Raw genomic sequence first — 13,096 nt, forward strand, 5'->3', positions numbered from 1 at the left:
TGTTGTCCGTCGAGGACTCCCTTTAAAGGGAGAAAAGGCTCCAGCCAAGATTTGAATCCCAGCCTTCTTTGGCTTGTCTTTGCACCCTAATCAAGATCTGACGGGTAGCTGGCCTTTGTGTCTGCTTCTTTAGAGTGGGGTCGGCCTGCACTGCAAGGCAGCATGTGTGGCAGCTGCATTTTTCCTGCAGGTTCTCTCGGAAAGGAATCCAGCAGCCTGGCCTGGCCCTTGAGCCGGCCATTCAGTAACCAGGCATACTAGGTTGCGGGGAGAAGGATGGAACGGCGGGAAGAGCACGAGAGGCCCAGCCCCGGAGCCAATGTGTGCCGGGGAGACGGGCTGAGCGGCTGCAGCAACAGCGGGCAAAGCGTCAAAGATGGGCCTGAGTGCATGCGAGGAGCCTGCGGCCGGCATTCCCGGCTAGGACATGAACAGGGGGCGCTGGAGGTGGCTTAAAGGCAGCGGCAAGCAGCTAGAGCAGCGTCTACGGCCATACTACCCTGAACGCGCCCGATCCCGTCTGATCTCGGAAGCTAAGCAGGGTCAGGCCTGGTTAGTACTTGGATGGGAGACCGCCTGGGAATACCGGGTGCTGTAGGCTTTTGCCCCCGCCTCTCCCCTTTCCCTCTTTCTCCTTCCTCCTCCTCCTCACCCGCACCAGCTCCCCTTCGTTTTGCTGCCACTTTCAGAGCCTGGGTGCCGAATCAGCCAGGCAAACGGAGACATTTCTTACGTGACTTCTGCCCCGCTGTGTGACTCGGTTTGCCATGTTTCTCAAGTGAACCATCCCAGTTTTTAACTTAATATTACGGTCGCTAACTGAATGGGGCTTGCCATTGACTATGCTTGTCAGAAAGTCGCAAAAGGAGATCTCGTCACTGTGGGACAAGGCAACCGTCGTAAATATCAGCCATTTGCCAAGTGTCGGAATTTGGATGATGTGACCGTGGGGAGGCCGAAAGGGTCGTGTGAAAAACGGTCCTAAAAACTCACTTTTTCGGTGCCACTGTCACTTCGAGCGGCCCCTAAACGAACTGTTGTCCGTCGAGGACTCCCTTTAAAGGGAGAAAAGGCTCCAGCCAAGATTTGAATCCCAGCCTTCTTTGGCTTGTCTTTGCACCCTAATCAAGATCTGACGGGTAGCTGGCCTTTGTGTCTGCTTCTTTAGAGTGGGGTCGGCCTGCACTGCAAGGCAGCATGTGTGGCAGCTGCATTTTTCCTGCAGGTTCTCTCGGAAAGGAATCCAGCAGCCTGGCCTGGCCCTTGAGCCGGCCATTCAGTAACCAGGCATACTAGGTTGCGGGGAGAAGGATGGAACGGCGGGAAGAGCACGAGAGGCCCAGCCCCGGAGCCAATGTGTGCCGGGGAGACGGGCTGAGCGGCTGCAGCAACAGCGGGCAAAGCGTGAAGGATGGGCCTGAGTGCATGCGAGGAGCCTGCGGCCGGCATTCCCGGCTAGGACATGGACAGGGGGCGCTGGAGGTGGCTTAAAGGCAGCGGCAAGCAGCTGGAGCAGCGTCTACGGCCATACTACCCTGAACGCGCCCGATCCCGTCTGATCTCGGAAGCTAAGCAGGGTCAGGCCTGGTTAGTACTTGGATGGGAGACCGCCTGGGAATACTGGGTGCTGTAGGCTTTTGCCCCCGCCTCCCCCCTTTCCCTCTTTCTCCTTCCTCCTCCTCCTCACCCGCACCAGCTCCCCTTCGTTTTGCTGCCACTTTCAGAGCCTGGGTGCCGAATCAGCCAGGCAAACGGAGACATTTCTTACGTGACTTCTGCCCCGCTGTGTGACTCGGTTTGCCATGTTTCTCAAGTGAACCATCCCAGTTTTTAACTTAATATTACGGTCGCTAACTGAATGGGGCTTGCCATTGACTATGCTTGTCAGAAAGTCGCAAAAGGAGATCTCGTCACTGTGGGACAAGGCAACCGTCGTAAATATCAGCCATTTGCCAAGTGTCGGAATTTGGATGATGTGACCGTGGGGAGGCCGAAAGGGTCGTGTGAAAAACGGTCCTAAAAACTCACTTTTTCGGTGCCACTGTCACTTCGAGCGGCCCCTAAACGAACTGTTGTCCGTCGAGGACTCCCTTTAAAGGGAGAAAAGGCTCCAGCCAAGATTTGAATCCCAGCCTTCTTTGGCTTGTCTTTGCACCCTAATCAAGATCTGACGGGTAGCTGGCCTTTGTGTCTGCTTCTTTAGAGTGGGGTCGGCCTGCACTGCAAGGCAGCATGTGTGGCAGCTGCATTTTTCCTGCAGGTTCTCTCGGAAAGGAATCCAGCAGCCTGGCCTGGCCCTTGAGCCGGCCATTCAGTAACCAGGCATACTAGGTTGCGGGGAGAAGGATGGAACGGCGGGAAGAGCACGAGAGGCCCAGCCCCGGAGCCAATGTGTGCCGGGGAGACGGGCTGAGCGGCTGCAGCAACAGCGGGCAAAGCGTGAAGGATGGGCCTGAGTGCATGCGAGGAGCCTGCGGCCGGCATTCCTGGCTAGGACATGAACAGGGGGCGCTGCAGGTGGCTTAAAGGCAGCGGCAAACAGCTGGAGCAGTGTCTACCGCCATACTACCCTGAACGCGCCCGATCCCGTCTGATCTCGGAAGCTAAGCAGGGTCAGGCCTGGTTAGTACTTGAATGGGAGACCGCCTGGGAATACCGGGTGCTGTAGGCTTTTGCCCCCGCCTCTCTCCGTCCGCCCTGTGCTAGAATTCTCAATGGCTGCTCAGTCGGGTTGATCTAAAAAGCTAAGTTTTGTGCTACGCAGCCCTTCCGTTTCTTAAGCCCGCTATTCAACCCTATGTTTCCCTTGCTATGGTAGGCAGTTGTGAAGTGAACTGCACACTGTTCACGTTCTCTCCCCATGCATTCCTCTGTTCCTTCGTCTTACTCTTCCTCCTCACCCGCACTGGCTGCCCATTCCTTTCGCTTCCACTTTCAGCCTTTGGATGCAGGTTCCAGCTTGCGGAACGGAATGTAGTGCTGTGTTTTTTGTTGAAAGTTATATCCCACCTTTATTGTCATAAATTGGTCAGCAATCCTAATATTCTTTCCTATTTTCCTCACGTTGTGAGGCTGGTGGTGTTGAGAGAAGTGAACTGTGTCCAAAGGCAAACTTACAGAATATTGTTTTTCCAGGAGTGGAGCAGAAGTACCTGGTTCCTTTGATGTTCATGTTTTATGCTAGAATTCACAGTATTTTCTTACCTAATGGTACAAGACTTTCTTTTTATACTTAAAACTATTGTGTCTGTATAGATGTTCTCAGTAAACGGGGTCATGGATTTCCAAAAGGTGTTTTTCTAAAGGCAACTGGACTTTCTGTCTTTGAAAATGTTCGGCTTCTAATCCCAGAAACATGTTTAGTTCAGAAAGGAAAAAAAATACTATAAAAAACAAAGAAAGTCTAGATGCCTTCTGAAAAGCACCTTTGGGACAGCAAGTCATGTTTTTCCAGTAAAACATTTTACTCCTTTTGTGCAGTCTGGGGATTAACAGATCCTTGTCATTTTGCACCTTCTGCTGTTTAATATTCCTATGCAAGATTAGAGTTGCTAGGTCATCTCCAGAACAGCTGTGTATTAAAAATCAAGGGAGAACAACTGTGAACTGCTGTTGAAGAGCTCATGTCTTGTTTTATACAATTCCAAATTTGGCCTCAGAATGTTTGAGAAAGTAGAATGCTGATATTTTGTGGGATAAAATGTTGCTGTAAATTTTGGATCCCAGTCCCATGTAATTTGCATTTTCTCAATATAAATAAATAGGAATAGTTTTACCTTGCCAAAGCAAGACAGTTGTTAAGTGAGGTTTGCCCCATTTGATGACCTTTCTGGCCACAGTTAAGTGAATCAACTGTAGTTATGTTAGTAACACAACCGTAAAATGAGTCTGGCTTCCCTAGTCAGAAGGTCATAAAAGGTGATTACATGACCCTGGAATACCGCAACTGTCATAAATACATGCCAGTTGCCAAGTGTCCGAATGTTGATCATTTGACCATGGGGATGCTGCAATGGCGGTGTGATAAAAAGTCATAACTCACTTATTTTCAGCGCTGCTGCAACTTTGTTTACTAAACGAATGATTGTAAGCCGAAGACTTTCTGCAATTCTGACCTGAGAGAGAATGTCTGGCCCAAAGTCACCAGACCAGCTTTCCTACCTAAAGAAAGCTAGAATTCACAATCTTTTGGTTTGTAGGCAAGCACCTCCATCACTATGCCATACTGTTTCACAGGTAAGCTATGGACTTTGGCCTAGACTAGAGCTATAGTGTAATCTCATGGCTACTCAAAGTCGTTTTTCCTCAACGGTGAATGTTATTTCCCTGAAATGCGTAAATCTGATACATTTTTATATGGCTTTCTGTCTTCATCCAGGGCTTTTAAGTGTCTTAGTAATCTTACCAGATTCTCCTTTTTTTTACAGTTTTGATTGCATTCTATATTTTGTAGAAGATTTCAATACGCTACTGAACAAGATATGGGATAATGGCAACAATAACAGCACACATAAATATGTCACATGCCCTCATTTGCAAGGAAAAGCAAGATAACCAAAAATCCCCAGGGTCGTAACCTACCCTGAGAAATGAGAACTGGCGTTTAGCTTTGTCCGTGTAAACTCAAGGAGTCAATCTCAAGTAGAGGTGGACACCGGTATTCTAAAAGTTGGCTATTCTTTCTAACATCAGTTAAAATAGAATAGTAATCTATATCCCGATGAGGTTGAAATATATGACAGCACACATCTAGGAGAGCAAAATGTTAGTGTCCAGTGGGACCTAATTCTTAAATTAATTTCTGAAAGGTGGAGGAGGAAACATCAGTGTAAATCTCATCTGGAGTTTCCTCCTTGAGTTGCACCATCAGAGCAGATGCTGAGAGTTGTTGTGCAACAGGTCAAGGGAAATTATTTTTCTAGTGCGAGCAACTCTAATGAGATTGTAGATACAGTGGGTTTATTGGTGGGCCAGTCGCCATGTATTGTCAGGGTGGGCAGACAAAGAGCTCCTATCTCATTCTGCTAGAGTCAGCAGAATTGTCCTCATTTCAGAGAGTGGAGCACGAATTGTGCATGATGACTGCAGTGGGAGGCTCATAGGCCAGTCAGTGACTGTGTTCTAACCGTTTCATCCACCTCCATGCTCTGAAGGCTGAAGATTCATACGTTCTTCTGTTCATCAGCATAGAAGTGGACCATGGACAGACTTTGGCAGCAAACCATATACAGATAATCCTCAACTTATGTCCATCTGTTTAATGACCATTTGACGCTACGAGTTTGAAAAAAAGCAACTTGCAACCACTCCTCGCACTTGTGACTCCTGCGGCGTTTCGCGGCCACACAATCACAATTCACAATTCTCAACAACTGGCCTGTATAGGTAATCTTCGTCTTACAATAGTTCATTCAGTGACTGATGTTCCAACGGCACTGGAAAAAGTGACTTACGATTGTTTTTCACACTTACAACCATTGCAGCATCCCCATAGTCACGTGATCAAAATGTGGGTGCTTGGCAACTAATATTTATGACGGTTGCAATGTGCCGGAGTCACGTGATCCCCTTTTGCGACTTTCAGACAAGTGAAGTCAATGGGGATGCCAGATCCATTTAACAACCGTGCTACTAACTTAACAACCGCAGTACTTCACTTAACAGCTGTGGCAAGAAAGGTCGTAAAATGGGGCAGAACTCACTTAACAAATGTCTCGCTTGGCGACAGAAATGTTGGGGCTCAATTGTGGCCGTACGTTAAGGACTACCTGTACTTATGACCATTGCTGCATCCCGGGGTTACATGATCACTGTTTGCCACTTCTCGGGGGATTCCCACAAGCAAAGAAGCCAGAATCGCTTAGTGACCGCAGGAAAAAAGGTTGTAAAAACCAGGTTCTGACTCACTTAATGACTGCATCACTTCAGAAGAGAAGTTGCAGGTCCAATTATGGTTGTAAGTTGAGATCTACCTGCAGAACCTCCCAACATTGAGAGGTGCCCTTGCCTTGATGGAGTTTCAGTTGGAGGTGAAGATCGATCTCTCTCTCCCCCCCCCTCCCTCCCCTTCTCCCCCCCATCCCTCTCTCAGGTTGTGCTAAGAAGAACCAAATCCAGAGATAGGATTATTGATAAATGAACTTCCGGACTTGTCTATAGGTGATTTATTCTGATTTCTTTTTGCATATGCTTGTGGGAAAACTGAAAGTCAAAGGAACACTTGCGGCTTACACCAGTTCATTTGGAGCAGGGGTGTCAAACTGTCAGCCAGCAGGCTGGACATGTCGCCAGGAAACTCTGCCCACCCCATTGCTGGCGATGGGGAAAAAGCTACGATACGTCACGCGACATTACGTGACGTTGCGAGTTTAACATGTCTGGTTTAGAGACTGTTCAAAGTTCCAGTGGCCCTGGAAAAAGTGACTTCTGAATTGTTTTTATCACAGTTACAACCTTTGCAGCATCCCCACAATCATGGGATCAAAATACAGATGCTTGGCAACTGATTCATATTTATATCACCGTTGCTGTGTCCCAAGGTCATGTGATCAACTTTTGTGACCTGACAATCCAGGTCAATGGGGAAAGCAGACTCACTTAACAACTGGATTACTAGCTTATATGGGATTGATTTAAGAACTATGGCAAGAAAAGTGGAAAAATGGGGCAAAACTCACTTAACAAATGTCTCACTTAACAACAGAAATTTGGGGCTCCTTTGCGGTGCTAAGTCAAGGACCACCTGTAACAATTGAGCCCAAAATTTCTTTTGCTAAGCGAGACAATCGCTAAGTGAGTGTTGCTATTTTATGACCTTCCCACGGTTGTTAAGTGAATCATTGCAGTTGTTCATTTAGTAACACCTCTTGTTAAATGCATCTTCCCAAGTGATTTTGATTGTCAGAAGCTCACAAAAGGCGGTCACTTGGCCCCAGGACACTGTTGACCGTCATAAGTATGAGTCGGTTGCCTAACATTTGAATTTTGATCGTGTGATCACGGGGATGCTGCAATAGTTTGTTGTTGTTGTTAGTTGCGAAGTCATGTCCGACCCATCGTGACCCCATGGACAATGTTCCTCCAGACCTTCCTGTCCTCTACCATCTTCTGGAGTCCATTTAAGCTCACACCTACTGCTTCAGTGACTCCATCCAGCCACCTCATTCTCTGTCGTCCCCTTCTTCTCTCGCCCTCGCCCTTTCCCAGCATTAGGCTCTTCTCCAGTGAGTCCTTCCTTCTCATTAGGTGGCCAAAGTATTTGAGTTTCAACTTCAGGATCTGGCCTTCTAAAGACCAGTCAGGGTTGATCTCCTCTAGGACTGACTGGTTTGATCGCCTTGCAGTCCAAGGGACTCGCAGGAGTCTTCTCCAGCACCATAGTTCAAAGGCCTCAATTCTTTGGAGCTCGGCCTTTCTTATGGTCCAACTTTCACAGCCATACATTGCAACTGGGAAGACCGTAGCCTTGACTATATGCACTTTTGTTGGCAGGGTGACGTCTCTGCTCTGCAATAGTTACAAGCGTGAAAAACAGTCCGAAGTCAAGTTTCACTCCCATCGTAACTCCAAACGGTCACTAGACAAATGGTTGTAAATTGAGGATTGCCTGTAGAGGGCCCTGAAGTCCAACTTGCCGAAGACAGTAGCAGTGGCTTGTTTTCCTTGACAAAAACAGTGCCATTCTTGTGATTTACCTCCTGTATTTTATTGGCAACTTTGCTCTTGGCTTAGCCCCAGCACTGGAGCCAGGATGTAGAAAACTGTCTGGAGTCACCAAGATAAAGGATGGGTGGAGCTGAGGTTTCAGCTCTGGACGTGTCATTGTTTCAGCAGGTCCACTGTATTCGGCTTGCAAAAATCCAAGCAATCTTCAGGTGTCCGCCAGACGTGCATTTTTTTTCTGTAGCTTTCCTACTGTCTTGTGCTTATCCAAATGATTTGCAGCACAAATAGGTCCGGTTAGGAAGTCCCACTCTTAACCAGATTGGGCGGAAGCTCTTTAGTGTTTAGTTCACCCATCATTCAAGGAGAGGAAGCCTGAAAGGGGGGGGGGCTGATATAGTTCTACTAGGAAGCAGATTATTATAAAGCACACGATGTGATGTATGTATATGTATATATACACATACACACACACACACACAAACACACACACACACAAACACAGAGAGACTCATCACCCTGAGTAAAGTAAATTGAACCAATAGATGTGCAAGATTGATTACCCTGTAAGGATATGAAACCATTTTATTGTTATTGCAAGACTCCTGACTTCCAACGGCAATTCTAAATTGCCCTTGTTTAAACTGAGCTGTCTACTGGGGAGCAAAGTGATGAACCTCACAAGGAATCCTGTCTATAAAGTTGAAAATAAGGTTCGTATTTTCATTTCCTTTTTGGACAAAGGAGAATGTCTGGTGTGCAGTACCTGAGGTGCTTAAATCTCTCCTTTTAACACTCTGGACCTTTCTCTGGTACCAAGATCTGTTGCCATCTGCTAATTCCTTGAGTTAGCAGAAACTACACTGGAAGGTTGAACGTAAATCAACTTGGCATCTTTTTTTTTTTTAACAAAACAGCGTAAAGATTCCAGGCACAAGGTCTGCCTTTTCTTGGAGGTAAAAACCAGGCTTTGGGTCCAAATTGTGTACAGGTACTCCTTGACTTGCAACAGTTTGTTGTTTAGCGACGGTTCACAGATACTGTCAATGCTGCTAACATCGGATGTCCTTGCTTTGACAAAAGATGAAGAAGCCGCTATTTTATGTTTCTACTTGTGCATCACTTGGAGAGTTAAAAGTTAGATGAAGGTGGGAGGGGGAAGGAAGAATACGCATGGGGGGATTAGACATAATACAGTAACACAGCAGCAGAGCGCTTTCAAGGTTGTATGTAATAAGAGGTGATAAGAACTGGCAGGTTAAGCTAAGGAGGGGAATCCAAGTTTCGGCTTTAACCAGGCATTGCCGAATGTTATATTGCTCTAATAAAGACTTTTAAGGTAAACAATGCCTCAGAGTTCTGTGAAGAGTTCCTCCCGTTGGAAGCTTGACAGATACAACAGCACCGAAAAAAGTGAATTAACGTTTGTTTTTTCACATGACCATTGCAGCATCCCCATGGTCAGGTGATCAAACTTCATGGGCTTGGCAAAGGACTAGTATCCATGACGGTTGCAGTGTTCTTGGGGTCATGTGATCACCTCTTGCGACTTTCTGACAAACAAAAGTCAGTGGGGAAGCCAGATTCACTTAACCACTGCGGCGATTCCCTTGAACAACTGCGGCAAGAAAGGTTGTAAAAAGCAGGGTAAAGCTCACTTAACCAATGCCTTGCTTAGCCACCGAAATTTTGGGCTCAACATGTGGCCGTAAGTTGAGGACTACCTGTAATTTGGAGAGGTGGGGGGGCTTGTCTCTAGCCCAGATGCCTTTCAAAGGCTTTCTTCCTGATTCCAAGCTTAATTCTGACATGTGTACTTCATCATCTGGATAAAGGCAAAACTTGCACTTGCTGAGAATTGAGCTGTCCTCTTCTCTCTGTTAGCAGAGTTATGCAGATGTCCTGGCCCTTTAACTGGGATATGCTTGGACCTGCTCAGTTCCTTTTCTTCTGGCAGAGAGGAAGCAGAGATATAGTGCTACAGCAGTGAGGAAGCTAGTACCGAAGAGAGTCTGCAGCAGAGAGGGTGTGAGTGTATGGGCGAGCAAATGCACAAAGAAGTGGGAAATCTGCCAGTTTTCCCCCTTGAAAGGGAAAAGACAGAAGCTGGGGGCTCGCAAAATCAGACTTCTGCTCACTCTTGATGACAGGAGTACACCCCAAAGTGGGACGATGCCCAAGCCTTATTAATTCATCCAAAATCAAGCTGGTTAAGACTGTGGATTGCGTGACATTCTCCAGGTAAGCCCTTAAATGTCAGTTTTATTGGCTAACTTCAAAGAGCGGTAGAATAAGTGGGTCTGGATTGTACGAAGAGACACAAAGTACTGGGATCCTGGATTTTAAGGATTGGATATTCCTGAGCAAAACTCTTGAGTAATGAATAACTTACTAGTTGTTTTAAAAGAAAAAAATGCTTAGTTGCTAGGTAGATGTTTTAATGATCAAGAGACTCTTAATGCAGATGTTACCCATATTTATTTATTTTTTAACAGAAGGACATGACCCATATACTTGGGTATATCAGGAAATAGTCTTGCTGCAGCATCATAGATAGACCTGTAGTTATGTATTGCACATCTACCATATTAATTATTTACTGTAATATAATGTCCCACAAAATGTTTTGAGTCTCTGTTGTAAAAATCTCCCGCTTGTAGGCATATGAGATTGGACAAATGGTTGCTTCCAAAGAGAAATAAGGCGATATGGAGCAAAGGCCTTCAGATGGTCCAGTTTGAGGGCTCAGATTTGCCTTGGTAATTCATTAACTCTCCTAAATTTTATTAGGCTTGTTTCCTTGGTGGACTTTTACTTCATAAATTCAGGTGAAAGGAGTCCATCTTTATGGCCCATTCACCCCTTGGGTTGTTGAAGGCATCACAAATCAAAATAACTTTTGACGGGTATTCATTTTGGCTCGCGGGTTGTGCATGCATCAGATTTGAATTCTAATTTGTTTGCTTATTACATTTATATTCCACTTTTTTCCAAGTGCTGATCATGAGTTTACATGGTATTCCTTTCTCCATTTCCCCCCTCATGACAACCCAGTGAAATAGACTGGAAATTTCTGTTAAGGGTGGATGTGGACCTGGATTTTCATGGTTTTAGTCTTGAGCCTTAACCACTTAACTGCTTGGGGGGGGGGTTGAACTAGATGACCTACAAGATCCCTTCGAACTCTGTTATTCTAATTCATTATGCCGCGCTGGGGTTCCTGTCTAAATGGAACATCTGAGAACAAACGAGAAGCCCTATCTTAATGTCTAATTTGATTCTTGCAGTTATTTCAATCATCAAGCCCAATTTCTGTTTCTCAGTTTAGCACCCTTAAGTCCTGCTGTGATTAAGAGAGAGAGATTATGCCAGTATCACAATGTGATTGACGTGATCCAAAAGTTTTAGGAAGGAAGATATATTACACGCACGGGGCGAAAATTATAAAAATAGAGTTAGTGAAATTTCTCAGATCCGGACTTAGTGCAATTGTTACAGTATGTCCCAGTCCTGCAGCAAAATCTCCTTATGTTTTTTTTTCCTTTGGCTCATTGTTCCCAGTTTATTTTGAAAGGCTTCCAAAGCATTAATGTAGAGACATTCAAGATGCATTTGCAAATGCTGATCCCCTCCTGCTCAACAGATTTCTCTCTTTGTCTTTGCTACTTTTGCTTGGGCAAAACAGAAGATTACAAATAGTTTGGAAGCCAGAGAAAATAGTCCTTGACTTACAACCCTTGGTTTAGTGGCCGTTTGAAGTTACAGTGGCACTGAAAAAAGCGACTCGTGATGGGTTTTTACACCGACAACAATCGCAGCATCCCCACAGTTGTGTGATCAAAATTTGGGCACTTGGTACCTGGCATGTATTTATGACACACTTGCACTGCTTCCCACAAGCAAAGTCAATGGGGGAAGCCAGATTTGCTTAATGACTGCAGTGATTTGCTTAACAACTAGGGCAAACAACAAAAAGGGAAACTATGATACAATTCACTTAGCTGCCTTGCTTAACAATGGAAATTTTGAGCTCAGTTATGGTCATAAGTCAAGGACTACCCCTATAGTAAGCCAGAGCGGTGTTCTTATGCCAGGCAAAGCTAGATCCTCTGGGTGCGTACTTTAGTCATGTTGCAGGACTTGGCTTCCTAGTAGCAACCAGCTAGTAGCAGCCTGTCATTTAACAAACACTCGCCCCGAAGAGTTTGCTGTGTGAAAGATCAAGCGGAGATGTCCTCTGTTGTGCCCGGGAACTAATGGGTGAATGTTGCAAAGAAAGGCATTTCTGCTAACGTTTTGGAAAAACTTCTTACCGGTAAGACTTGTCCAACAGTGCAGCAGTTTAACTTTGGGAATAGTAAACTCTCCTTTAATAGGGACGTGTCCATGAAGTTGTTAGGAGCCAGGCTCAATTTGTAGGAAACTCTGAGCAGAGTTCTCTGCGCCGGAGAAGCCATTGTAGAGTCCCTACAAGTAGTCCTTGACTTACCACCACAACTGAGCCGAACATTTCTGTTGCTAAGTAAGACACCTGTTAAGTGAGTTTTGCCCCACTTTACGACCTTCCTGGCCAGAGCTGTTAAGTGAAATGCTGGAGATGTTAAGTTAGTAACTCGGTGGTTAAGTGAAAGCAGCTCCCACATTGACTTTGCTGATCAGGAGGTTGCAAAAGCTGATCACATAACCCCGGGGCCCCACAACCGTCATAAATATGAGTCAGTTGCCAAGAGTCTCAGTTCTGATCATGTGGCCATGGGGTTGCTGCGACGGTTGTGTGTAAAACGGTCATAGGTCACGCTTTTCAGTGCTGTTGTAACTTTGGTCACTAAATGAGCTGTTGTAAGTCGAGAACCTACCGGTATTGAGGGAGGGGACTGGGTTGAGGTGACTTCCAATAAAGGGGCAAATTCATGTAAAATGTTGACATCGCATCATCTGAGTTCTTGTCTCTCTCACTTGGGTCCTCTTGGTTTCATTCTAATAGTAGATGTTTCTATTACAGTGTTTTGGCAAGCTAAATTGAAAAATAGTACAATTTTAAAAATCCTATCAAACAGTTGTGAGAAATGGTACAGTAAAGGTTGATATATGGGGGGGGGAAAGCACTTTCGTGGTCTTCCATATTTTTTTTAAGTGACGGGGTCATGAGAATAAAAAAGAACACTTCTGTATACCTTAAACCAGTGTTTTACAACATTGACAACTTTAAGATGGGTGGATTTCAAAACTGGCTGGGGAATTCTGGGAATTGAAGTCCACCCATCTTAAAGTTGCTAAGGTTGAGAAACTCTGCCTTAAACAATTTCCAACAGCAATAGATATGAAATGGCACCAATCCATAGACCTGAATATTCTACCAGCTATTTTTCCCTCTTCCCAACAGAAGAAATGTAATTGATATCCGATTTTTTTTAATTTATTTTTTTATTTTAAT

General features: G+C 45.5%; 1 protein-coding gene across 1 annotated transcript in view; it reads left to right on the plus strand.

The window, feature by feature from the left end:
* The first annotated feature begins 9,571 nt into the window (after nucleotides 1-9,571).
* VWA5B2 (von Willebrand factor A domain containing 5B2) overlaps nucleotides 9,572-13,096 on the plus strand; it is a 61,297-nt gene continuing 57,772 nt past the window's right edge. Inside the window, exon 1 of the mRNA XM_083364076.1 lies at nucleotides 9,572-9,903. The gene's annotated coding sequence lies outside the window, so the exon portion shown is untranslated. The remainder of the gene's footprint in view (nucleotides 9,904-13,096) is intronic.

The sequence above is a fragment of the Vipera ursinii genome (assembly GCF_947247035.1).
Source record: "Vipera ursinii genome assembly, chromosome: 5".
In the NCBI taxonomy this organism is placed as follows: domain Eukaryota; kingdom Metazoa; phylum Chordata; class Lepidosauria; order Squamata; family Viperidae; genus Vipera; species Vipera ursinii.